The following is a 27,193-nucleotide window of genomic DNA, read 5'->3' on the forward strand; positions in this document are numbered from 1 at the left end:
GCTGGAATAGGCCCTTCTTTCCCAGCCTCAAGGACATAAGGGCACAAGGGCATAATACTTCAGAGTGAGCTGCAGCTGATCCTTTCTCTGAACACTTATTTGGCTGCATTTCTAACTCTGTGTAAAATGATCCATCCCCACCAAGATTATTGACACAGGAAGGACCAACAGCTTTACAGATAAAGTCTCAAAGGAACAACACTTAGCCCAAGAACTGACAGGAGACAGGCAACACTATGTCAGAACACCCATTACCCTGTTTGCACTTGTATTTGCAGAAGCCAGGCATGGGTTTTTCAAACATGTAACTTTCTTACAGAAAGGCAAATTATAGCTAAGATCATCCTCAGTTCAAAAAAGCATGCCTTGTTCCAGCAGGATCTTCTCTCTTTTACATATAGAGTCAGCAGAAACTTGTCAGTTTACCACCAGGAGATAGTATGCTCAAAAGCCTTGCAGAAGGAAAACCTAGTTTAAAATTTTACATAAGGAGTAGTGATACAAGAAGATTCCAAGAGAGAATTTACTCTGAGGGAATGGGAAGGTGTTGTCTGAGCAGCTGTGATTCCTGAGTTTCACTGCCTGCTCTTCCGGCCCTTTTCCCTGTGAAACAAAAGTCACCTGCCCAGGTTCCAAATGTCCCTCTGTAGGATGCGCTTGGGAGTGTCAAGGCAGCCCAAGTTCCAGGTGGTGGCAGGTTGGTTCTGGGTTACATCCTGCGCCGTTCAGAATTTCAGGAGGCAGCCGCCCACTCAGGGCCACAGGCCCCTGAACATTAATGCTGGCCCTGTTCCCTAGGAAACAAAAGTCACCAGCGGACATTCCTGATGTCAGTTTGAAGGATGCGCTTGGGACTGTCAGGGCAGCCCAAGTTGCAGGTGGTGGTAGGTTGGGTCTGGATTACATCCTGTGCCGTTTAGAATTTCAGGAGACGGCCCTCCATTCAGAGCCACAGGCCCCTGAACACCAACGCTGTTGCTTTTTTCTGTGAAACAAAAGCCACCAGCCCGGGTTCCTCATGTCCCTCTGCAGGATGCACTTGGGAATGTCAAGGCAGCCCAAGCTGCAGGTGGTGGCAGGTTGGGTCTGGGTTACATCCTGCAGTGTTCGGAATCTCCGGAGGCGGCCGGCCACTCACGGCCGCAGGCCCCTTTTGACAAAGACCGGCCCTTTTCCCTGGGAAAGAAAACTGGCCAGCCCAGGTTCCTGATGTCAGTTTGCAGCAGGTTTTTTGCATTTCCCCGGCAGCCTGAATTGTATTGTGCTTCAGCTTTGATCTAGGAGATATGTGGTGCCCCCTCCCCTCCTCCCCTCAGCCCTGTTCTGCTGTGTCCCCGTCTCCACCCCTCACCCCTCCTTGTCCTTCCAGCCCACCCCATCCCCAGTCTCTCTCCACCCTTCACCCCTCCCCATCCTGCCCCTGCCCCATCCCTCACTCCTCCCACTGCCCAGGTGTTACTCCCTGTAGCAGCACATGGGCTCCTGAACTCGGGGGGACAGTGCAGCCCTTGCAGCAAGACAGCACCCAAATAAAACAGGCAGGGACTACGTCTGTGGGCTGCACGGTGTCACAAAGGGACCTGGGGCTGAGGGGAGGGGGCTGGAGGGTGACACAGAATGTGGGGGCGTCTGAGAGGCAGAAGGTGTCTTTAGGAGTAAAAAGGGGGGCTCCAGGGTGGCACAGAGACGCTGAGAGGCTGCGGTGGGAACTTGAGGGTGACACAAGGAGACTGAGAGGCAGGGGCTGCCTTGAGGGACAAAGTGGGGGTGCCTGAGTGTGACAGGTGAACCAGCCCTCACAGCACCCTTAACCTCACCCTTAAAACCACCCCTACCCAGGTGGAGAGTGCACGGTGGAGGTCAGGGGGCCAAGGGACAGTGTTGGGGGGCTTGGGGTGGCACAGAGACATTGCAGGCTGAGGGGCAAAAAGGGGGGGACTTGACAGGTGGAGAGCTGACACTGAGGGTTAGGGGTACAAAGGACAGGACACAGGGTACCAGGAAGGGTTAGGGTACAGCTGCAGCCCTCACCCCAACCCTAAGCTCACCCTAAACAGCACCCCTAGAACATGAGATTTCCCCAAGAGCAGCTGCAGGCAGCAACCCTAATGCTGGGACAGCCCCAGAACCCTGCCAGCAGCTGCAGGCAGTGACCCTAATTAAAAGGAGGGGATGATGTTTGCTGGTTAGAGAGTGACTGGTAGGGGTTGGGGACTGAGCATTTCTTTAGGGCTTTTTTTAAGGGCTTTTAGAGGATATTTTAGGGGTTTTTTTTTGTTTTTGTTTTTTTTTGTGTTTTTTTTTTCGTTTATTTTTTTTTTTTTTTTTTTTTGGTGGGGGGGTTGTTTGTTTTTTGGGTTTTTTTAGGCGCTTTTTAGGAATTTTCTGGGAATATTTAGGATACTTTTAGGGCTTTTTCAGGGCTTTAAAAAAAAAATTTTTAGGGTATTTTAAGGGCTTTCTTACTACTAATTAGGATTTTTAGGGTTTTTTTTTTTATGTTCTTGGGGCTTTTTTTAGGACTAAAAATTTTTAGGGCTTTTTTAGGGCTATTGAGGGTATGTGGAGGACTCTTAGGACTAGGGTATTCTTAGATTTTCTGAGGGAACTTTTAGGTTTTTTTAGGGTCTTATTAGGGCATTTTAAGTATTTTTGGGGTATTTTTAGAGCTCTTTTAGGAATATTTAGGGATTTTTTAAAGGTTCTTTAGGGATATTTAGGGGTGTTTTAGGGGTTTTTAAAAAGTAGGGTGTTTTTAAGGGTATTCTGAGGCTATTTTTATGTTTTTGTGGGGCTTTTAGGACATTTTGAAGATGAGTTTTTTTTAGGGAATTTTTATGTTTTTTTAGGGTCTTTTCATGGCACAGCACATAGAGGCTGAGGGGCAGCTTGAGGGGCACTGTGGGGGCTTGAGGGTGACAGAGACTGGGAGCTGAGTGAGGCACAGGGAGAGGGGACAGTGGGTGACACCGAGAGATGCTGAGGGGGGCACGGGCAGCTGGAGGGTGCCTCAGAGAAGCTGGGGGCTGAGGGGCAAAGGAGAGGAATTAAGGGTGACACACAGGAGCTGAGGGGCAGCTGAGAGGGAGCTTGAGGGACAAAAGTGGGGCTCGAGGGTGACATACAGAGCCTGAGGGCTGGGGGGCAGAGGGAGGGGTAAAGGGCAAGGGCTTGAGGGCTGGACAGTGCAGTGGAGATCAGGGCTACAGGGTACAGCTTAGGAGGCAAGTTAGGGTACAGGTGCACCACCGCTCCCCCCAGCCCTACCCTCAGCCTAAGCAGCCCCCTGTCGCTGTCGAGCAGGACGGGAACAGAGAACTCCAGATCAGAAGGCTAAGAAAATGAACTCTGATTTATTTCAAATATACCGCTCTATATATAGAGGACATCGTGCAGACTAATTTCATTGGTCTTAGAGTAAAAACATGTCACACCATTGGTGTACAGTGAATGACGCACAGTGGCAGAGCATATCTATAAACAATGTGAATAACAAGATAGATTAGAGAATTATTTACATTCTTTCCCAACTGTTTCCCAGGCTCTTGCCTGGTTAGAAAACCTTTCTCTTTCTCTCTGACTGAGCTGAGAATATCCACATTTCCCCCTTTTTGTTTAAAGAAGGAGGCAGTGCCCGTCATCTTCCTGCGGGGCCCCTTGCAGGAAAGAGGACAAACACAGCTCTGAGGTTTATCAGTTGACAATCGAAACCCCCATCAAACATCAGCTCAGTTCAGTCAAAGAGATTTCCACTTATTCTTACATTATAACTTGCTATCAATTTAACTACTAATTTCAAGAAACCCATCACCAACTCCAAAGCATTGTTAGTCTGCGTGTTACACAGGCAGCCTAACTTGTCAACAGTCTGTTTCCGGAAACTAAACAAATGTTCACTCTCCGCTTGTGGAGGGACCAGCTGGCTGATGGTCGATGTCTTGGTCTTCGTCTGAAGATTGTGACGGGTGGTCAGCGCCATGGTCACTGTCTGAAGACCGTCTCCTGACCACCTTCTGTTTCTGCTGTCGCAGGTCAGGGCGCACACACTTCGCAGGTATCCATCGTACCCCGGTACCTGTGGAGACACATGCATACCCGCGGCCCCAAGTGATGAGGTCGCACGGGCCTTCCCACTTGTTTGTGGCAAGGTCCCGCACCCAGACCTTTGCTCGGGGCAAATGCGCCTCACCCGCTGGATGCAATGAAAGAAAATGATTCAGGATAACAGGAATCTCTGAATTTTTCGGCACTGTCAAATGGTTGATTGTATATAAAGCTTTCTCCAACCTACTGTGTGGGGTCTCTCCGGGCATTCCCCCTTTTTGTTTTTCCAGAACGCGCTTTAGAGTACCATGAGCGCGTTCAACGATGGCTTGACCAGTTGATGAATGTGGAATGCCAAACTTGTGAGAGATTCCCCACAAGCGTAAAAACTGACGCGTCTTCTGTGAGACATAGGCAGGGCCATTGTCAGTCTTCACACTTGAAGGTATTCCCAAAACTGCAAAAGCCATTCTCCAATGGGCAATCACATCACGACCCTTCTCCCCGGTGTGAGCAGATGCCCACATGGTGGAGGAGAAGGTATTAACAAATGTGCACATACCCAAATCAGCCAAATTTGGAATTTGGCAAGATGAGTAACATCTGTTTGCCACAGCTGCAATGCCCTTAGGCCTCTGAGATTTATCCCAGCCAGTAAGGTGCAGCAGGTCAAGCCTTGGTTGGCATTCATCAGATTGCTTTTGCAAGGTGTGTGCACTTGATAGAAGAATCATGCAAGGCTTTTGGCCCATGCAGTCATGTCCTCAATGAGCCACTTGAGTGACATATGAAATGCCATGAAATCTCTGAAATGCCATGGCCACAGCCTTTAATTCAATCACTTGGGCCGAGGCTGTTGTGGCTTTCCAGTACTTTGAGCTGTTAGCTCTTTCCCTTTTTTTTTTTTTTTTTTTTTTTTTTTTTTTTTTTTTTTTTTTTTTTTTAAAAAAAAAAAACCAGCAGCACCTGCGGGCTCTAGGACCCTGCGGTGCTCGGCGAGGCGGAGGACCCGGTCCAGGGGGTCGGGCCAAGCGTCCCAAACCTGGCCGCGGGCACGGAGAGCCCAGGCTCTCTGCCGAGCCAAGATCCACGCGGCTCGGTCCCTCCCCCCAGCTTCTCATAGGTATCACTTGGGGACCCTGAATCTGGGGTCCCTGGGACACTCCATGGCCACCCACAGATGGACGACCTATTCTAACTTTATATTTCGGTGCACGCCTCCACCAGGCTGCAAGAATCCCGGCAATTCCTCCGGCTTTTCGCCCTCCCCCCACCCCACCTGGCCATGGATCAAGCCACAGCTTCACGGGACCCCGCTTCTCCCGCTCTGCGAACAGGAGCAGAACGCGCGGGGCGCGGGCAGGGGAGGTTTTCCCGGGAATATAAAATTCCACCCTGGTTTTGGGGATCTTGGCACCACTCATGCCTGCCCAGTACAAGGGGTTGCTCCTCGCTCTCAGTGTGTCCGTCCTGCCGCGGGATACAGTGGACTGAATCACGGCTCCACCCCCATCCCCAGCCACGGTATCAGCAGCAGTGGCGCTGCTGCGGACCAAGCCGGTGTTCGCTCCCGCTGCCTCTGCCTCAGTGGGACAGAGCTCGGGGCAGTCTGGGGGAAGCGGAGGGAGTGGTGGGCTAGATGCAGGCTCTGAAACAAACAGACTGGATGTGTTGTCCAGCACAAGGCTGCCTGCTTCTGCCGGCGGTGGTGAATCACAGAGCGAAGTCGCGGCTGAGTCGGCTTCAGGCAGCGCGGCGATGGGAGCCGCTGTGCCCTGCGGGCGCTCCCCGCCCGCAGCGAGCGGCGCGGGGGGTGCAGTTTCCCCCGCGGCGTGGCACGCCGGCAGCCCAAGCGGAGCGGGCGGCGCGGCTTCGGCAGCGTCTTTCGGCGCTGGCGGTCCCGGGGTCGGCGACGATGTCGGTCCCGGGGTGGGGGGCCACGGCGGCGGCTCTCTCAAGAGTGGCGCTGGCAGTCGCGGCGGGCTCGCTCCAGGCGGAGCGGTGGGTGGAGCGGCAGGCGGGGCGGCGAACCCCGCTGCCGGCAGGTGTGGCGCCATGGCCGGCGCTGGTATCTCAAAGGATATCAAATCTGTCGGTCCGCTCGGTGCGCAGGGAGGCGGACCGGGAGGCAATTGCTCCTGTCCCGTTGGCAAAGCCGAGGCCCCCGCGTGCGGCGGGGGGCGTGCCAGGGGATGGATCAGAGGCTCCATTGCCGGTCCTGGCAGTACCAGAGGGTGGGACCGGTACATCTGCGCAGGCTCCATCAGCGAAGGAGTCGTGGGGGCTCCAGCCCCCACCGCGTCGTGGACTGCGGGCGGCGCCGGCCCCCCCGCGAATGCGCTCTGGAAAGGGGGGGGCTGCGGAGCCGCGGACTGTGGCGGCACGGCGTGCCGCGCAATCAGTGGCCGATCTGTCGGCAAAGAATATCTCGGCTGAACATAGTCACAGGGACGGGAATACTCGGGCTTAGCAGGAGTTCCCGGCGACATGTAAAGTCCGCGGGGCGTCCCAGCGTCTCTCGCAGACCCACTCTGCGCCGTGGCGGGCCTGGGCACCGCCCCGCCCGCCTGCCGCCCACTGATTCCCGAGACACCGCTGCATATCGAAACGGTATCTTCAGTTCCCGAGAACCCCCAGTCAGAGTCACTGCTCCTGAGGGACTTATGAGGCAAGGCCGTATAAATGCATCCCCAGACTGCAAACAGAGCAGATGCTGTGCCGTCCCTCTTCCTCACTTGCTTCAGGAGGCACCGGCCCAACTTATTCCAGACCTTACGATCAAAGGCGAAACTAAGGTCTGCAGGGAATCCATGGTCCCGAGCCCAACTCAGGAGCCTGATGAAGTCATCATCTGAGACATGGATACCCAATTGTGGGGCCCAGCCTTGCCAAGCGGTCAAGACCATCCGTTCAGCTGTAGATGGCTGGTTCCCCATTGTTAGGAAACCCTCCCTTAGCAGACGTCCACTTCAAGAGACAGACAGTCCACTAGTTCAGGGAAAACCGTCCCACTCAGTTCTCGGCTTCTAAGAGCCGACCCGCGGTCCAGACAGGACCAAGCCTTCTCCGGAAGGCCCACGGTTTCAGCGTTACCTCCCTCAGGAGGCCAAAGGTGTCCGGCCAGAGCCTCCAGGCTACTGGCGTGGAGCTGCGCAGCAAAGCCCCCCCGCAAGACGATGTGGTTCGGGGCTTCGGCCGACGCTGCAATTCCACGACGGGTCACAAGATGTCGCTGTCGAGCAGGACGGGAACAGAGAACTCCAGATCAGAAGGCAAAGAAAATGAGCTCTGATTTATTTCAAATATACCGCTCTATATATAGAGGACATCGTGCAGACTAATTTCATTGGTCTTAGAGTAAAAACATGTCACACCATTGGTGTACAGTGAATGACGCACAGTGGCAAAGCATATCTATAAACAATGTGAATAACAAGATAGATTAGAGAATTATTTACATTCTTTCCCAACTGTTTCCCAGGCTCTTGCCTGGTTAGAAAACCTTTCTCTTTCTCTCTGACTGAGCTGAGAATATCCACAGCCCCCCTAACAACAGCCTTTTCCCTTTTCACCCTGACAGCAGCAGCACCACACGGCAACCCTAACAGTGAGACCACACCAGAACCCTCCCGCTGGGACAAGGCAGCAACCCTCACACCAGGACAATGACAGAACCCTCAGAGGACAACAGGACCCCCTGGAAAAAGGTAGGGATGATATCTGTGGGCTAGAGAGCAACAGGAAGGGTTTGGAGGCTGAGCAGGTTTCCTTGAGTTTTTTTGCAGGACTATTAGGAATATTTAGGGGATTTTTAAGACTTTTCTGGTGTCTTTTAGGGTATTGTTACACCTTCTTAAGGGCTGTTTTGGAATTCCTTAGTGCATTTTTAGGGTCAGGATGAGGGTCAGACAGGCTGCCTGCCAGAAATGCGGAGTATTACTGGAATGTAGTGGAATGCTTTGGAAAGGTGCCAGTGGAGAGGCAGTGGGCAGGGTCCCACGCTGCTGGTCTGAAGGTTGTGATTTCTGGGCCCAGCGAAGTGGTTATGGTTAGGGTTAGGGTTACATGCTGGCAGCATACTCGAGAAGAAATGCAGCACAAAAAAAATCAAGCCCCAAGCTCCACACTGGCAGTTTGCAACAGGTATTCAGCACCCAAAACAAACACCCTGACTATTTGGGGGTGGCAGATATGGTCTCTGAGAAATTGAGGAGGCAAAAGGACACCTAGGACCTGTTGCCCCAGGGGGAGTGCCGGGCCCTGGCCACAAGTAAGAGCTATCTACCATGTGAAACCAAACTCAACAGCCCAGGTTCCTGATTTCAGTTTGTAGGGTGCCCTTGGCACTGTCAGGGCAGCACAGGTTTGAGGTGGGGGCAGCTTGGGTCTGGGACACATCCTCGATTCTTGGAGATGGGCGGCCACTAAGGGCCACAGGCCCCTCTTGACAAAGACCAGCCCTTTTCCCCTGGAAAGAAAAATGACCAGCCCAGGTTCCTGATGTCAGTTTGTAGGGTTCCCTTGGGAGTGTCAGGGCAGCACAGGCTTGAGGTAGTGGCAGCTTGGATCTGGGACAGGTCCTCCGTTGTTTGGATTTTTTGGAGTTGGCCAGCCACTCAGTGCCACCTGCCCCTGGAGACAAAGATTGGCCCTTTTCCCTGGGAAAGAGAAGTGGCCATCCCAGGATCCTGATGTCAGTTTGTAGGGTTCCCTTGGAGAGTCAGGGCAGCACAGGTTTGAGGTGGGGGTAGCTTGGGTCTGGGACACATCCTCGATTGTTTGGATTTTTTGGAGTGGGCCGGCCACTGAAGCCCAAAGGCCCCTTTTGACAGAGACCGGCCCTTTTCCCTGGAAAAGAAAAGTGGCCATCCCAGGTTCCTGATGTCAGTTTGTAGGGCTCCCTTGGGAGTTTCAGGGCAGCACAGGTTTGAGGTGGGGGTGGCTTGGGTCTGGGACATATCCTGCGTTTTTTGGTTTTTTTGGAGTTGGCTGGCCACTCAGGCGCACAGGCCCCTTTTGACAAAACCGGTCCTTTTCCCTGGGAAAGAAAAGTGGCCAGCCCAGGTTCCTGATGTCAGTTTCTAGGGTTCCCTTGGGACTGTCAGGCCAGCACAGGTTTGAGGTGGGGGCAGCTTGGGTCGGGGAAATACCCTCTGTTGTTTGGATTTTTTGGCGTTGGCCGGCCACTGAGGCCCGCAGGCCCCTTTTGACAAAGACCGGCCCTTTTCCCTCGGAAAGAAAAGTGGCCAGCCCAGGTTCCTGATGTCAGTTTGTAGGGTTCCCTTGGGACTGTCAGGGCAGCACAGGTTTGAGGTGGGGGTAGCTTGGGTCTGGGACACATCCTCGATTGTTTGGATTTTTTGGAGGCAGGCGGTCACTCAGGGCCACAGGCCCCTGGAGACAAAGACCGGCCCTTTTTCCTGATAAAGAAAAGTGGCCATCCCAGGTTCCTGGTGTTATGAATATATCTAAGGTTTAACCATTGGTTTGTATGTTTAACCTTTTGTCTGTTTATTCCACAGTTTGAAAGTTCGCTTGAATGTATTCACTGATTCCACCCCTGTTTGTATTCTCCCTACCTGATGCATTTGTCCTTATCCCCGGTCCATGCTCCAGTTGTATTCCCCTAGTTTTGGTACCCCTTTTCCTAGTAAGTTGAACCCTCTTTGTCCCTTCATGGCGTCGGGTAACTTAGCCGCTGCTCCCTGAGGTGACTTCCGGATTCCCAGGAGGCCTAGCGCGTGCTGCATATTGATTGCCGGACCCCAGCAGAGGACTAAAAATGGACCTAAATCACACACCAAAGTAGGACCTGCTCGACAATCCACATCCACAGGACAGGGAAGTCTCAAAGGAGTAGAGAAAGCCTTCAACATCCCTAGAGCTGGTTGTCGTAACTTGAGAGAGGTCCGAACGGAGTCACCACCTTAGACAAACAAGCCATAATCAAGTCTCTGGACGTATCCTCCGAGGGTGGAGACCCTAACCCTGCCATAATCGACAGGATTGTCTACCCCTCCTCTGGGATGTCGACTCACCTGGCAGTAGCGGCGGTGTCGTGAACCCCGTACCGCGGCCCCCTTAGGCTATCTTTTAATAAAGGCCTAATCAAGAAAGGAGCACAAGGTCTCCTGGCCCTTTTATTTACATCACTGGTGTCAGTTTGTAGGGTTCCCTTGGACTCTCAGGGCAGCAAAGGTTTGAGGTGGGGGAGCTTGGGTCTGGGGTACATCCCTGTTAATTCGGATTTTTTGGAGTTGGCCGGCCACTCAGGCCCAGAGGCCCCTGGAGACAAAGACCGCTCCTTTTCCCTGGGAAAGAAAAGTGTCCATCCCAGGTTCCTGATATCAGTTTGTAGGGTTCCCTTGGGAGTGTCAGGGCAGCACAGGTTTGAGTTGGGGGCAGCTTGTGTCTGGAACACGTCCTGCATTGTTTGGATTTTTTGGAGTTGGCCAGCCACTCAGAGCCAGCAGCTCCTGGAGACAAGGACCAATCCTTTCCCCTGGGAAAGAAAAGTGGCCATCCCAGGTTCCTGATGTCAGTTTGTAGGGTTCCCTTGGGACTGTCAGGGCAGCACAGCTTTGAGTTGGGGGCAGCTTGGTTCTGGGAAATATCAGTCGTTGTTTGGATTTTTTGGAGGCAAGTAGCCGTTAAGGGAACAGGCACCTGGAGAGAGAGACCAGTCCTTTTCCCTGGAAAAGAAAAGTGTCCATCCCAGGTTCCTGGTGTCAGTTTCTAGGGTTCCCTTGGGAGTGTCAGGGCAGCACAGGTTTGAGGTGGGGGCGGCTTGGGTCTGGGACATATCCTGGGTTTTTTGGTTTTTTTGGAGTTGGCTGGCCACTCAGGCCCACAGGCCCCTTTTGACAAAACCGGTCCTTTTCCCTGGGAAAGAAAAGTGGCCAGCCCAGGTTCCTGATGTCAGTTTGTAGGCTTCCCTTGGGACTCTCAGGGCAGCACAGGTTTGAGTTGGGGGCAGCTTGGGTCTGCGACATATCCTGTGTTGTTTGGATTTTTTGGCGTTGGCTGGCCACTGAGACCCGCAGGCCCCTGCAGAAAAAGACCGGCCTTTTTCCCTGGGAAAGAAAAGTGGCCAGCCAAGGTTCCTGATGTCAGTTTTAGGGTTCCCTTGGGACTGTCAGGGCAGCACAGGTTTGAGGTGGGGGTAGCTTGGGTCTGGGACACATCCTCAATTGTTTGGTTGTTTAGGAGGCAGGTGGTCACACAGGGTTACAGGCCCCTGGAGAAAAAGACCGGTCCTTTTACCTTGGAAAGAAAAGTGGCCAGCCCAGATTCCTGATGTCTGTTTGTAGGGTTCCCTTGGAGTGTCAGGGCAGTACAGGTTTGAGTTGGGGGCAGCTTGGTTCTGGGAAATATCTGTCGTTGTTTGGATTTTTTGGTGGCGGGTAGCCCTTAAGGGAACAGGCACCTGGAGAGAGAGACTGGTCCTTTTCCCTGGAAAAGAAAAGTGTCCATCCCAGGTTCCTGATGTCAGTTTGTAGGGTTCCCTTGGGACTGTCAGGGTGGCACAGGATTGAGGTGGGGGAGCTTGGGTCTGGGACAGATCCCCTCCGTTGTTTGGATTGTTTGGAGTTGGCTGGCCACTCAGGCCCACCGGCCCCTGGAGAAAAAGACCGCTCGTTTTCCCTGGGAAAGCAAAGTGGCAAGCCCAGGTTCCTGGTGTCAGTTAGTAGGGTTCCCTTGGAGTGTCAGGGGCAGCACAGGTTTGAGCTGGGGGCAGTTTGGGTCTGGGACACATCCTCGATTGTTTGGATTTTTTTGGAGTTGTCCGGCCGCTGAGGTCCACAGCCCCCTTTTGACAAAGACCGGCCCTTTTCCCTGGGAAAGAAAATTGGCCAGCCCAGGTTCCTGATGTCAGTTTGTAGGGTTCCCTTGGGACTGTCAGTGCAACACAGGTTTGAGTTGGGGGCAGCTTGGTTCTGGGAAATATCCGTCATTGTTTGGATTTTTTGGGGGCGGGTGGCCACTACGGGAACAGGCACCTGGCGACAGAGACCAGTCCTTTTCCCTGGGAAAGAGAAGTGGCCAGCCCAGGTTCCTGATGTCAGTTTCTAGGGTTCCCTTGGGACTGTCAGGGCAGCACAGGTTTGAGGTGGGGGCAGCTTGGGTCTGGGAGAGGTCCTCCATTGTTTGGATTTTTTGGAGTTGGCCGGCCACTCAGGCCCACCGGCCCATTTTGAAAAAAACCGCTCCTTTTCCCTGGGAAAGAGAAGTGGCCATCCCAGGTTCCTGATGTCAGTTTGTAGGGTTCCCTTGGACTCTCAGGGCAGCAAAGGTTTGAGGTGGGAGTAGCGTGGGTTTCGGACAGATCCTCCGTTGTTTGGATTTTTTGGAGTTGGCCGGCCACTCAGGCCACAGGCTCCTGGAGACAAAGACCGGTCCTTTTCCCTGGGAAAGAGAAGTGGCCATCCCAGGTTCCTGATGTCAGTTTGTAGGGTTCCCTGGAGAGTGTCAGGGCAGCACAGGTTTGAGGTGGGGGCAGATTGCATCTGGGAGATATCCTTCGTTCTTTGGATTTTTTGGAGTTGGCCTGCCACTGCGGCAGACAGGCCCCTGGAGACAAAGACCGGTCCTTTTCCCTGGGGAAGAAAAGTGGCCAGCCCAGGTTCCTGATGTCAGTTTGCACGGATCCCTTGGAGTTTCAGGGTAGCACAAGTTTGAGGAGGGGCAGCTTGGGTCTGGGGTACATCCCTGTTAATTCGGATTTTTTGGAATTGGCCGGCCACTGAGGCCCGCAGGCCCCTGGAGACAAAGATCGGCCCTTTTCTCTGGGAAAGAAAAGTGGCCAGCCCAGGTTGCTGATGTCAGTTTGTAGGGTTCCCTTGGGAGTGTCAGGGCAGCACAGGTTTGAGGTGGGGGTAGTTTGGGTCTGGGACACATCCTCGATTGTTTGGATTTTTTGGAGGCCGGCGGTCACTCAGAGCCACCGGACCCTGGAGACAAAGACCGGCCCTTTTCCCTGGGAAAGCAAAGTCGCAAGCCCAGGTTCCTGATGTCAGTTTGTAGGGTTCCCTTAGGACTGTCAGGGCAGCACAGGTTTGAGGCGGGGGGAGCTTGGGTCTGGGACAGATCCTCCGTTGTTTTGATTTTTTGGTGTTGACCGGCCACTGAGGCCCGCATGCCCCTGGAGACAAAGACCGGCCCTTTTCCCTGGGAAAGAAAAGTGGCCAGCCCAGGTTCCTGATGTCCGTTTGTAGGGTTCCCTTGGGACTGTCAGGGAAGAGATGGTTTGAGGTGAGGGAGCTTGGGTCTGGGATACTTCCCTGTTAATTTGAATTTGTTGGCGTTGGCCGGCCACTCAGGCCCAGAGGCCCCTGGAGAAAAAACTGGTCCTTTTCCCTGGGAAAGAAAAGTGGCCAGACCAGGTTCCTGATGTCAGTTTGTAGGGTTCCCTTGGAGTGTCAGAGCAGCACAGGTTTGAGTTGGGGGCAGCTTGGGTCTGGGAAATATCCGTCGCTGTTTGGATTTTTTGGAGACGGGAAGCCACTAAGGGAACACGCACCTAGAGAGAGAGACCGGTCCTTTTCCCTCGGAAAGAAAAGTGGCCAGCCCAGGTTCCTGATATCAGTTTGTAGGCTTCTCTTGGGACTGTCAGGGCAGAAAAGATTTGAGGTGGGGGTAGCTTGGGTCTGGGATAGATCCCTGTTAATTCGGATTTTTTGGTGTTGGCCGGCCACTCAGGCCCAGAGGCCCCTGGAGAAAAAACTGGTCCTTTTCCTGGGAAAGAGAAGTGGCCAGCCCAGCTTCCTGATGTCAGTTTGTAGGGTTTCCTTGGGACTGTCAGGGCAGACAGGTTTGAGTTGGGGGTAGCTTGGGTCTGGGACATATCCTCGATTGTTTGGTTGTTTTCGAGGCAGGCGGACACTTATGGTTACAGGCCCCTGTAGAAAAAGACCAGCCCATTTCCCTGGGAAAGAAAAGTGGCCAGCCCAGATTCCTGATGTCAGTTTGTAGGGTTCCCTTGGGACTCTCAGAGCAGCACAAGTTTGAGGTGGGGGCAACTTGGGTCTTGGACAGGTCCTCCGGTGTTTGCATTTTTTGGAGTTGGCCAGCCACTGAGGGCCACAGGCCCCTGGAGACAAAGACCGGTCCTTTTCCTGGGGAAAAAGAAGTGGCCATCCCGGGTTCCTGATGTCAGTTTGTAGGCCTCCCTTGGGACTCTCAGGGCAGCACAGGTTTGAGGTGGGGGTAGCGTGGGTCTGGGACATGTCCTCCTTTGATTGGATTTTTTGGAGGCGGGAGGTCCGTCACGCACACAGGCCCCTTTTTATAAAGACCGACCATTTTCCCTGGGAAAGAAAGGTGGCCAGCCCAGGTTCCTGGTGTCAGTTTGTAGGGTTCCCTTGGGAGTGTCCGGCTAGCAAAGGTTTGCGGTGGGGGAGCTTGGGTCTGGGGTACATCCCTGTTAATTCGGATTTTTTCTACTTGGCTGGCTACTCAGGCCCACAGGCCCCTGGAGACAAAGACCAGCCTTTTCCCTGGGAAAGAAAAGTGGCCAGCCCAGGTTCCTGATGTCAGTTTGTAGGGTTCCCTTGGAGTGTCAGGGCAGCACAGATTTCAGGTGGGGGCAGCTTGGGTCTGGGACATATCCTGCGTTGTTTGGATTTTTTGGAGTTGGCCGGCCACTCAGGCCCACAGGCCCCTTTTGACAAAAACCGGCCCTTTTCCTTGAGAAAGAGAAGTGGCCAGCCCAGGTTCCTGATGTCAGTTTGGAGGGTTCCCTTAGGACTGTCAGGGCAGCACAGGTTTGAGGTGGGTGTAGCCTGGGTCTGGGAGACATCCTTCGTTATTTGCATTTTTTGGAGGCAGGCGGTCACTCAGGGCCACAGGCCCCTGGGGAAAAAGATTGGCCCATTTCCCTGGGAAAGAAAAGTGGCCAGCCCAGGTTCTTGATGTCAGTTTGTAGGCTTCCCTTGGGACTGTCAGGGCAGCACAGGTTTGAGGTGGGGGCAGCTTGGGTGTGGATCACATCCTTGTTTGTTCTGATTTTTTGGAGGCGGGTGGTACTCAGGGCACAGGCACCTGGAGACAAAGACCGCTCCTTTTCCCTGAGAAAGAAAAGTGGCCAGCCCAGGGTCGTGATGTCAGTTTGTAGGCTTCCCTTGGAGTGTCAGGGCAGCACAAGTTTGAGGTGGGGGCAGTTTGGGTCGGGGAAATATCCTTCGTTGTTTGGGTATTTTTGAGATGGCCGGCCACTGAAGCCCACAGACCCCTGGGGACAAAGACCGCTCCCTTTTCCCTGGGAAAGAAAGGTGGCCAGCCCAGCTTCTTGATGTCAGTTTGTAGGGTTCTCTTGGGAGTGTCAGGGCAGCACACTTTACACGTGGGAGCACCTTGGGTCTGGGACACATCCTCGATTGTTTGAAATTTTTGGAGTTGGCCGGCCATTGAGGGCCACAGGCCCCTGCAGAAAAAGACCGGCCCTTTTCACTGGGAAAGAAAAGTGGCCAGTCCAGGTTCCTGATGTCAGTTTGTAGGGTTACCTTGGGACTGTCAGGGCAGCACAGCTTTGAGGTGGGGGAGCTTCGGTCTGGGGTATATCCCTGTTAATTCGGATTTTTTCGAATTGGCCGGCCACTCAGGGCCACAGGCCCCTGGAGAGAAAGACCGGTCCTTTTCCCTGGGAAAGAAAAGTGGCCAGCCCAGGTTCCTGATGTCAGTTTGTAGGGTTCCCTTAGGAGTGTCAGGGCAGCACAGGTTTGAGGTGGGGGTAGCTTGGGTCTGGATCACATCCTTGTTTGTTCTGATTTTTTGGAGGCAGGTAGCCACTCAGGGCACAGGCCACTGGGCACAAGGACCAATCCTTTTCCCTGGGAAAGAAAAGTGGCCAGCCCAGGTTCCTGATGTCAATTTGTAGGCTTCCCTTGGAGTGTCAGGGCAGCACAGATTTCAGGTGGGGGCAGCTTGGGTCGGGGAAATATCCTTCGTTGTTTGGATTTTTTGGAGTTGGCAGGCCACTGAGGGCCACAGGCCCCTTTTGACAAAGACCGCTCCTTTTTCCTGGGAAAGAAAAGTGGCCAGCCCAGGTTCCTGATGTCAGTTTGTAGGGTTACCTTGGGACTATCAGGGCAACACAGGTTTGAGGTGGGGGCAGCTTTGGTCTGGGACATATCCTGCGTTGTTTGGATATTTTGGAGTTCGCCGGCCACTCAGGCCCACAGGCCCCTTTTGACAAAAACCGGCCCTTTTCCTTGAGAAAGAGAAGTGGCCAGCCCAGGTTCCTGATGTCAGTTTGTAGGGTTCCCTTAGGACTGTCAGGGCAGCACAGGTTTGAGGTGGGGGCGGCTTGGGTGTGGATCACATCCTTGTTTGTTCTCATTTTTTGGAGGCGGGTGGTACTCAGGGCACAGGCACCTGGAGAAAAAGACCGCTCCTTTTCCCTGGGAAAGAAAAGTGGCCAGCCCAGGGTCCTGATGTCAGTTTGTAGGCTTCCCTTGGAGTGTCAGGGCAGCACAAGTTTGAGGTGGGGGCAACTTGGGTCTTGGACAGGTCCTCCGGTGTTTGCATTTTTTGGAGTTGGCCAGCCACTGAGGGCCACAGGCCCCTGGAGACAAAGACCAGTCCTTTTCCTGGGGAAAAAGAAGTGGCCATCCCGGGTTCCTGATGTCAGTTTGTAGGCTTCCCTTGGGACTCTCAGGGCAGCACAGGTTTGAGGTGGGGGTAGCGTGGGTCTGGGACATGTCCTCCGTTGATTGGATTTTTTGGAGGCGGGCGGTCCGTCACGCACACAGGCCCCATTTGATAAAGACCGGCCCTTTTCCCTGGGAAAGAAAGGTGGCCATCCCAGGTTCCTGATGTCAGTTTGTAGGGTTCCCTTGGAGTGTCAGGGCTGCACAGGTTTGAGGTGGGGGTAGCTTGGGTCTGGATCACATCCTTGTTTGTTCTGATTTTTTGGAGGCGGGTGGCCACTCAGGGCACAGGCCCCTGGACACAAGGACCAATCCTTTTCCCTGTGGAAGAAAAGTGGCCAGCCCAGGTTCCTGATGTCAGTTTGTAGGGTTACCTTGGGACTCTCAGGGCAGCACAGGTTTCAGGTGGGGGCAGCTTGGGTCGGGGAAATATCCTTCGTTGTTTGGGTATTTTTGAGATGGCCGGCCACTGAAGCCCACAGACCCCTGGAGACAAAAACCGCTCCCTTTTCCCTGGCAAAGAGAAGTAGCCGTCCCAGGTTCCTGATGTCAGTTTGTAGGGTTCCCTTGGGAGTGTCAGGGCAGCACAGGTTTGAGGTGTGGGCAGCTTAGATCTGGTTGATATCCTTCGTTGTTTGAATTTTTTGGCGTTGGCCGCCATCTCAGGGCCACAGGCCTCTGTTGACAAAGGCCAGCCCTTTTCCCTGGGAAAGAAAAGTGGCCAGCCCAATTTCCTGATGTCAGTTTTTACGGTTCCCTTGGGACTGTCAGGGCAGCACAGGTTTGAGTTGGGGGCTATTGTCATGTGTTTTGTTTAAAAGTCTTGTCTGCCCCCTCTTTTCCTCCTTAGCCCCTCCTTTCCCAAGCTGCCAGTCTTCCCAAGGTCTTCTCTAACCCCCTCCATTCCAAGTTTTCAGTCCTCCCTTTCCCCACCCTTTCCTCCAGAATGTTCCTTGTCAATCCTCCTTATCCCTGCCCTTCCTTCCAGAGTATTCCCTGTCTATTTTGTTATACTAGGCACCCTATTTGTTACTTTGTGTTTTTCCACTCCCCTACTTCTCCTGATAGATTTATAATAGTTTAGTCCCACCTTAGACCACTCCCCAGTTTTACCCTCATTGTTTAATGTTCCTGCACCCCTCCTCCTGAGTTACTGCATAAAACTTCTGTTCACCCCCGCGAGTCTTGTCTTGAGGCTCCATCTTCTCCATCCCATAAATACATTCTGGTTTACCCCAAGACCCATGTCTTCATTATCTGTCCCTGCGCCGATCCTGCCAATAACTGGGATTGCAGACCTTGCAGGGGGACGGTCGCGCCCCTGCACTCGCCACCCAGCATGCCCCGTGCGACAGCGCACTGCGGCAAATGGTAGCAGAGGATGGTTCCCTTCTTCGTCCTCTAAAATAAACCGGCCAATCTGTGGGGGCGCCCGCCTCACTGAGGACGAAGAAGGGAAGAAGAACATCTGCGACCGGGGACCATGAACAAGTTCTGCCGAACACTCTAAGAGGAGCTGAGCGAAAAAGATTGTGGCTCCGGGCTTCTCATTCGTCCTTGCCGGCGTGCTCTCCACCCCAGGCTACAGGGTGCCTTGAGGGGGTGGAATTACCCCAAGCACAAAGAGAGACGGCTTGGTGGATGGCTCACATCGGGCTGATCCGAGGCAAGGTGCTCGCACCGGGACGAGCGCACCAGGGACCGATAGTGGCCGCGCCCAAGGCACCGGGGACGGGCCTTGAAGCACCAGGAACACCCAGGTCCCTGGAGGTGACAAGCCAGGAAGGAAAAGGTCCCCAGTTTACCGGCTTTCCACCAGGTTGGCGCACCCTAATAAGATTCTTTGGATCCTCAATCACCTGGGCTCAGAGGGTAAGTGAGCCAAAACAGGGTATATCCCTAAAGGGCGGGTGGTTTTGGTTTCCAAAAGCTGTGGCCAAGCTTGCGGAAACCACAGGGTACCCTCCTGAGTTTTTCCCCACAGAGTTGGGAGGCAAAAGGGATTGGGACATTCTTGGAGGATTCATTTTTCTTATTAGGAGAGTGTTTTTTATGCCCTCTCTTCCTAATTCTGGGCTCTCCCCCAAGAAATTGGGGCATCCCATGAAGGTGGAGGGGACAGAAAAAACAAAAATGGGACAGAAATTCACCAGCAAACGGAGACACATTGGTGACTGTGGGAGATATTGTAAGAGAGGCCCCCAACCCCCATTCACTTCGTCGAAATCCAGCTGCATCGGGCACCTCTCCTGTAGATTCCCCTGTAGCTTCTGTGAAGCTCCCTATGCCCATTGTCCCTCGGACTTTCCAAAACCCTACCCTATCCTCCCTTGGGAATGGTGTTGGCCACACCACCCCAAGTGCCCTTCTGGACACTGTTCAGACCTCTCGAGGGAACTGCAGTGTACCCGGCATCCCTTTCCAAGATGGCGACGGCCGCGCCTCTTGGAGCCCACTTTCCCGCCTTAACCCTTCTTTTCCAGCCCCAAGTTTCCCGCCAGCCCCACCCCTTCCGCAGAGGCCACTACACGCATTTCGTGTAGTAGGTCAGTCCCCTCTGTTGGGAGCTGGGGTTGGACCATCCCCTAATCCTTCTTCTGGCTCCTCCTCTGGGGGGAGGATCACCTATGGGACCTCCCATCAGAGGACCTCCCTTCTTAGGAGACCACTCCCCCTTCTGGAGGGACCTCCTTCAGAGGAAGGTGGAGCCGGAAACCCGGACTGGGAACCTGCCATCTTGTTTCCCCCTAAGATGGCGGTGCCCAGGTCCATCCCTTCACCGCTACCCCATCATACTTGGTGCAGTCCTCAATATGATTATAATTTTCTTGTGAATTGAACCAATTTCAAATTTGATTGGCATTCAATTTTTGGCGAGATCTCCCTAAGGGTCTCGATCCTTCGAGGCCTTTACAGAGACCTTTCCATATCATGGATTTGCAAAAAACTATTATCATCAGAATGAAATTAAAAATAAACAATCAAATGGAAATAAGAAGAAGATTATGCAAAGGTGACTGCCCAAGTTCCCTATCCATTTCCCTAGCCTAACCTTACTCGATGTTCCTTTTGATTTCCAAATTATTAATGAATTTCATAGTTTTTATAGTTCAGTTGATTTCATACACTCCCTCGTGCTCTGAGTATTGCCCCTTTTTTTGCGAAGGGCCCCGCAAAGGGACAATATTCACAGTGCTTACAATGAGGTGTGTTGTTTTTTATGTACTTGACTTTTAAGGTATTTTAATTGGCATTTAATAATTTAAAATATGGTTTTCATTTATGGAAGGAATCAGTAGATCAATTCTTATTTCTTTGTCCCTGCCTTAGTTTCTTCATAAACGTCAAGTTTAATAATTTGCTTATTGAGTTATATATTATAGAAAGAAGAGTCACTCTCTTTAGTTAATACCCACCGATCCATGCCCAGCTGTCATGATGGCACGTCAAACAGAAAATAAAGTTGGCAAGACCACATCCCCATTTGCTGAACATGCCTTACAAGATGAGTGACCTCCGGAGTCACTCTTCATCGCACAAAATTTAAAATTAGTCTTATTCAGACAGCTATCAAACCCCAGAAAGTCGGATTCTGCGGATTTCCAGATGATTCAAGCTTCAATCCCAGCTCCAGCTCAAAATGATGTGTCCCCAAGTTCCGCTGCAATTCTTACTACTGATCCTTCCTATGTATATGATCATTTTCTACATTTTATACTAAGATTTTTAAGTGAGGAAGATTCTTACCCAATGTGTTATAATTATGATTAGTTTATCTATTTATGATCATTTTTTAATTTGTCACTAATGTTTTAGTAGGTTGATATATATGATACCCATGTTCCTCTCTAATTTTACTTATATATCATATCAGTAAATAGTTTATCTTTGTTCAATAGTTTTTGAATTACTTCTGTCGTTATAATAATTTGTATGAATCTTGTTGTATTTGTTACATGATGAATTTTGTTGTATTTGATATATGAATTCAGTACTATTTATACCATATATTGATTTATTTGAACCCTAGAGCTATCCTCCCTTTTTGTAAAAGAAAAGGGGGAGATGTTGTACTGTGTTTTGTTTAAAATTTATGTCTGCCCCCTGTTTTCCTCCTTAATCCCCTCCTCTCCCGAGCTGCCAATCTTCCCAAGGTCTTCCCTAACCCCCTCCATTCCAAGTTGTCAGTCCTCCCTTTCCCCACCCCTTTCTCCAGAATGTTCCTGGTCAATCCTCCCTATCCCTACCCTTCCTTCCAGAGTATTCCCTGTCTATTTTGTTATACTAGGCACCCTATTTGTTACTTTGCGTTTTTCCACTCCCCTACTTCTCCTGATAGATTTATAATAGTTTAGTCCCACCTTAGACCACTCCCCAGTTTTACCCTCATTGTTTAATGTTCCTGCACCCCTCCTCCTGAGTTACTGTATAAAACTTCTGTTCACCCCCGCGAGTCTTGTCTTGGGGCTCCATCTTGTCCATCCCATAAATACACTCTGATTTACCCCAAGACCCGTGTCCTCGTTATCTGTCCCTGCGCCGATCCTGCCAATAACTGGGATAGCAGACCTTGCAGGGGGACGGTCGCGCCCCTGCATACGCCACCCAGCACACCCCGCGAAACACTGCGCTGCGACACCCGGTCAGGAGCTCAGGGGACCTCAAGTAACCCCAAATGACCTCAAGTGACCCCAGTCAGGGTCTCAGGAGACCTCAAGTGACCCCAAATGACCTCGACTGACCTCGGTCCGGGCCTCAGAGGACCTCAAGTTACCCCAGTCAGGGCCACAGATGGCCTCAAGTGACCCCAAATGACATCAAGTGACCCCACATGGCCTCAACTTACCCTGGTCAGGGCCTCAGGTGACCTCAAGTGACCCCAAATGACCTCAAGTGACTCCAGTCAGGCCTCACATGACCTCAAGTGACCCTGGTCAGTGTCTCAGGTGACCACAAGTCACCACAAATATCCTCAACTGACCTCGGCCAGGGCCTCAGGTGACATCAAGTGACCCTGGTCAGGGCCTCAGATGACTTCAAGTGACCCCAAATGACGTCAAGTGACCCCAGTCAGGGCCACAGATGACTTTGAGTGACCCTGTTCAAGGCGTCAGGTGACCTCAAGTGACTCCAAATGACCTCAAGTGACCCCGGTCACTGCCTCACATGACTTCAAGTGCCTCAGATGACTTCAAGTGACCACAGTCAGGGCCTCAGCTGACCTCAGGCGGCCCGAAATGACGTCAAGTGACTCCGGTTTGGGCCTCAGGTGACTTGAAGTGATGCCGGTCAGGGCCTCAGGTAACCTCAAGTGACCCCAAATGACCTCAAGTGACCCCAGTCAGGGTGTCAGGTGACCTCAAGTAACCCCAGTCAGGGCCTCAGAAAATATCAAGTGACCATAAATGACCTCAAGTGACCGCAGTCAGGGCCTCAGATGGCCTCAAATGTCCCCAAATGACCTTAAGTGACCATGGACAGGGCCTCTGGTGACCTCAAGCAACGCCAGTCAGGGCCACAGATGACCTCAAGTGAACCCAGATTGCCTGAAGTGACCCCGGTCAGGGCCTCAGGCGATTTCCAGTGACCCCAAGTGATCTCAAGTAACCACAGTCAGAGCCTCAGATGACATCAAGTGAACCCGGTCACGGCCTCAGGCGACTTCACGTGATCCCAAATGATCTCAAGTGACTCCGGTCAGGGCCTCAGCTGACCTCAAGTGATGCCGGTTAGGGCCTCAGAGGACCTCAAGTGATACTAAATGACCTCATCTGACCCCAGTCAAGGATTCATATGACCTAAAATGTCCCAAAAAGACCTTAAGTGGCCCCAGTCAGGGTGTCAGGTGACATCAAGTGACCCCAAATGACCTCAAGTGACCCCAGTCTGTGCTTCAGATGACGTCAGATGACCCCAGTCAGGGCCTCAGGTGACATCAAGTGACACCAAATGACTTCAAGTGGCCGAAAATGACCTCAAGTAACTCCCGTCAGAGCCTCAGGTGACCTCAAGTGATGCCGCTCTGGGCCTCAGGTAACCTCAAGTGACCAGAAATGAACACAAGTGACTCCAAATGACCTCAATCGACCCCAGTCAGGGCCTCAGACGACTCTGAGTGATACCGGTCAGGTCCTTAGGTAACCTCCAGTGACCCCAAATGACCTCAAGTGACCCCAGTCAGGGCCTCAGAGGACCTCAATTAACCCCAAATGACCTCAATTTATGCCAGTCAGTGCCTCAGATGACTTCAAGTGACCCCAGTCAGGGACTCAGAAGACCTCAAGTGACCCCAAATGACCTCAAGTGGCCCGAAATTATGTCCAGTGTCCCTGGCCAGGGGCTCAGATGACCTCAAGTGATGCCGGCCAGGGCTTCAGGTAACCTCAAGTGACCCCAAACGGCCTCTAGTGACTCCAGTCAGGGCCACAGGTGACCTCATCTGACCCCAGTCAGGGATTCAGATGACCTGAAATGTCCCAAAAAGACCTTAAGTGGCCCCGGTCAGGGTGTCAGGTTGACGGAGCCTTCCCCGGATTGGGGTGACTCCGGATGGTGGTAAAGTCTCTCCTCCAACCCGTGCCTTCAAAGAAAGACTCAGTAGTCTTCAGTCGTCCGGTCTCAAGGCAGTTTATTGCATGTTATCTCAAGGCACACAGACTCCCTGACATTGTCCCTGACTCTGTCTGTCCCCGTCTCTGGCTGTCCCCGTCTCTGGCTGTCCCCCTCTCTCCTCCCCGAAGGGAGGGTGCCATCTTTTATATCACACATTACGTATTAGGTGTTTATAGTTTTTTCCCAATGCCTACTACCTATGTTGAACAGTGACTTTCTACTCTAAACCAATCTGTGAGTGCCAACACCACCAAGAACATGGAGAATAGGAAGAAGAAAGAAGGAGGACAGGGCACGCCCAAATCCCTCCATCTTAAAACCTCTGACCCCCATGTACAAACCTCAGACCCCCCTGTACAAGGCCTAAAACCCCCCTGTACAGCACTCAAAAATCCTACCTTTCACTTTGTGACTACTTCTATTATAATATCTAAACTTTTGTGATTTCTTGTTCTTCCTGCAAGGTTGGTAAATTGTTCCATGGGTCAAGCTCAAGACCACAGGGGTCCCTGGCCGCCTGCCAGGGTCTCAGAGGCTTCTGCCCTGGGCCCAGAACATCCAAGAGTGTCTGAGGGACACCTTGGGTTCCGACATCTCCCCCTCCTGTTTGCACCAAGAAGACCTGTCTTGCCACTTTGTCCATGACCCGCCGAGTGCATAGAAAAATGCACGGCAGAACAAGCAGGAGAACTAGAAACTTTGTAAGAATATAAAATGCTATCTTCAAAAGCTCCCTCCACAATGGTGAGAGACTAAAAAGGTTGATGAAATCATCCCACCATGATCCTGTGACCTTTTGCAATTTGTTGATGCTATTTTGCATTTGTTTTATGTTTTCATGGATAGATTTCGAATGATCAGACAAGTTCATGCAGCACATTCCCTCAAATTCTTCACACCCATGTCCGTGTGATAGCAGCAAATAATCAATTGCCGCCCTGTTCTGAAGCGTTGCTTGTCTCGCACTGTCGATATCTGTTAACATGTCGCTCAGTGCAGAAGAAATGGCACGAGTGTGTTTGCTCAACCAACACGCTATGTGGTCCAATTGTGTCAAGGCCACCCCCGATGCTGCTTGGGGTGAGAAAATTGCTACTGCAATTCTCCGAGCCTTGTTCCAGGTATAAACCTCCTCATCACAATTTGGGCCATATTGTTCAATGGATCTTATTTTCCTGTGTGACTGTTCTCTCAAAATTTTCAAATTGGGTGTTATCAATGAGAGTTCTCCAATGCTGCATGGACCGCCCCTAATTTTTGCAGGGATAGCAGGCCAAATTCTGTCCCCACAAATCAAGAAAATTCCTTTTGGTAAAACGGCTGGATTCTGGAGGGATAGTTTGCTCATCATCTTGGTGTAATTGCACCAGGATGATGCATTTCTGTAAAAGGGCTGGTTTGGAGTGACATCTATCGTGTGGTTATCTGTCTCTGTCACTCCCGATGGATTGAATATGATGCAAAATTTCATTCTTGTTGACCCAAAGATGTCCAATTCCTGGGGTTCGAAATGAGCCACAGGAAGGAACTGTGTCCAGACATGCCATCCTTCCACAGGATCCGAAAAAGATTTCAGAACCTTTGGAGGGATGTTCTTTGGGATCGGCCATTCCTTCACCGGCACACCTACCAAACATGTCGAGAATGGTTTCCCTGGCCTTGAATGAGTCAGACAAATGCTGTCCAGACCTGCTGCCTTTGCCAAAGTTTCCCACACATTTCCCTTTGGCTGTCTCATGGGAAAATGTGCCCTATTGCTCATGGCAACAGGCAAAAGAATGAAGCACATGAACACTATCTGTCTGAACCCCATGTCCATGTCCTCACTCTCTGCGAGAAACCTTGCAGTGCAGCAACACCCGAATGACACTCGAGTCCCAAGAAGAACCCCAAGTCTCTGAGTTGTCAATCGTTGTCTGATGAGATGTTTGCAGCGCCGTTGTCTGCCTTCGTTTGCGTGCCCGTGTCTTTGCTTCTTGGATCTGCGTCCGCTTGCGTCTGCACCCGGTAAGGTTTCACGTGCCTTGCTGACACCCACTTCAGTCCTCTCCCTGTGGAGACACAAGCGAAACCCTTGCCCCAAGTGATTAGTGTGAATGGGCCTTCGATTTGTCCTGTCTCTGGGTTTCGGATCAGAACTAAAGGATTTTCCCTTAACTTTGCTTGCGTGTTGTTCGTGAAGTGCCTGATAATTGGTGGAGTGGGCTCTGAGAAAGAGCCATTTAAAAAATTCAACACATACAGAGCTTTGTTCAACCGCATATAAGGTGTTGCACCTGCCTCCCCCCTTTTCTGTTTATCCAAAAGGGATTTCAGGGTATGATGTGTTCTTTCAATGATTGCTTGACCTGTGGGAGAATGAGGAATACCGAAAATGTGTTTGACTCCCCATCTTTTCAAGAATCTGTCAAGCACTTTGCCTGTGTAGGTTGGTCCATTATCTGTTTTTATTTCTTGTGGCACCCCTAATGATGCAAATGCTTGTAAAAAGTGTCTGCAGGCATGTTCTGCGGTTTCCCCTGTATGTAATGATGCAAATGTTGCCCCTGAGAATGTGTCAACTGAAACATGGATGTTTTTGAGCCGTCCAAAAGATGGGTATTTTGTGACATCAGTTTGCCACAGCTGGAGACTTTGCAATCCTCTTGGATTGACTGCTCCTGTGGATGCAGGTGGCTGCACAAGTTGACAATCTGGGCAAGCACTGATGATTTCCTTCGCCTGGCTTTTTGAAAGGCGAAAGGATTCCATCAATGCTTGAGCATTTTGATGGAAGAATGCATGGCTCAATTTTGCTTGCTCAAAAATGTCTGGCAATGTCTGTAAGATGGGCATCGTGAGCTTGTCTGCGCGAGCATTCCCTTCTGCCAAAAACCCTGGAAGTGAGGAATGCGCCCTGATATGTGTAACAAAGTATCCGTGTTCCCTATTTTCTAGGATTGTTCTCATGCATGATAAATATGAATATAAGATTTCATTATCTGTGTGCTTCAACAGTGATCCCTCCAATCATTTGATCACATTCGCAACATATGCTGAGTCTGTGATCAGATTGAGAGGTTCCGGAAACAACTGAAAAGCCCTGACCACTGCTGCCAATTCTACAATTTGTGGTGAACCTTGCACTGTCTTGATGTCTGATTCCCATTCCTCTGTTTTTGGGTTTTGCCATGTGATCACTGATTTGTGGGTTTTCCCTGAACCATCAGTGAACACTGTCATACCTTCCACTGGTTCCTGACTTATTTTTGGTTTTTCTCTAAAACTTATTTTTGCATTTAGCATTCTGTGAGGTGGGAAATGAACTGTGCAAACCCCTGGATACCCTAACAACGCAATGGAGATATCTTGTGATTTTTGCATTGCCCATTCAAAATAATCTTTCTTTAGAGGTAAATGAATGATTGAGAAATCCCTGCCTGACATTGTCAGCAACCTTGTTCTTGCTTTGATGATGATCTGAGCCATCATCTCCAAATCTGTGAGAATTGTTTTTGAGGGCCTGTAAGCTAAAAAAAACCCACTCTATCATCAGTAGAGGGTCTCCTTGAGATGAATCCCATTGAAAAATCAACCCATACAGTTGTGTTGTTTCCCCCAACACTGCCAAGTGGAAAGGCAGCGATTCCGCAAAACGATGTGCCTGTCTGTGTTGAATCATGTCTGTGATCTTTTCAAGATCTTTCCGTGCTTCAGGTGTGAGAGTTCTGGGAGATTTGATGTTATTGTCTCCTCTCAGGAGATCGAGCAGTGATGAAATGTCATCATTTGTGATTCCCAAGATCGGTCTCATCCAGTTGATCTCCCCCAAAAGCTGTTGTAAATCCTGCAGATTGGCGATTTTCGTGTTGATCTCCAGTTTTTGTGGCCTTATTGTTTGCTTTGTGATC

Source organism: Vidua macroura, chromosome 9, assembly GCF_024509145.1.
Source record: "Vidua macroura isolate BioBank_ID:100142 chromosome 9, ASM2450914v1, whole genome shotgun sequence".
NCBI classification, from domain to species: domain Eukaryota; kingdom Metazoa; phylum Chordata; class Aves; order Passeriformes; family Viduidae; genus Vidua; species Vidua macroura.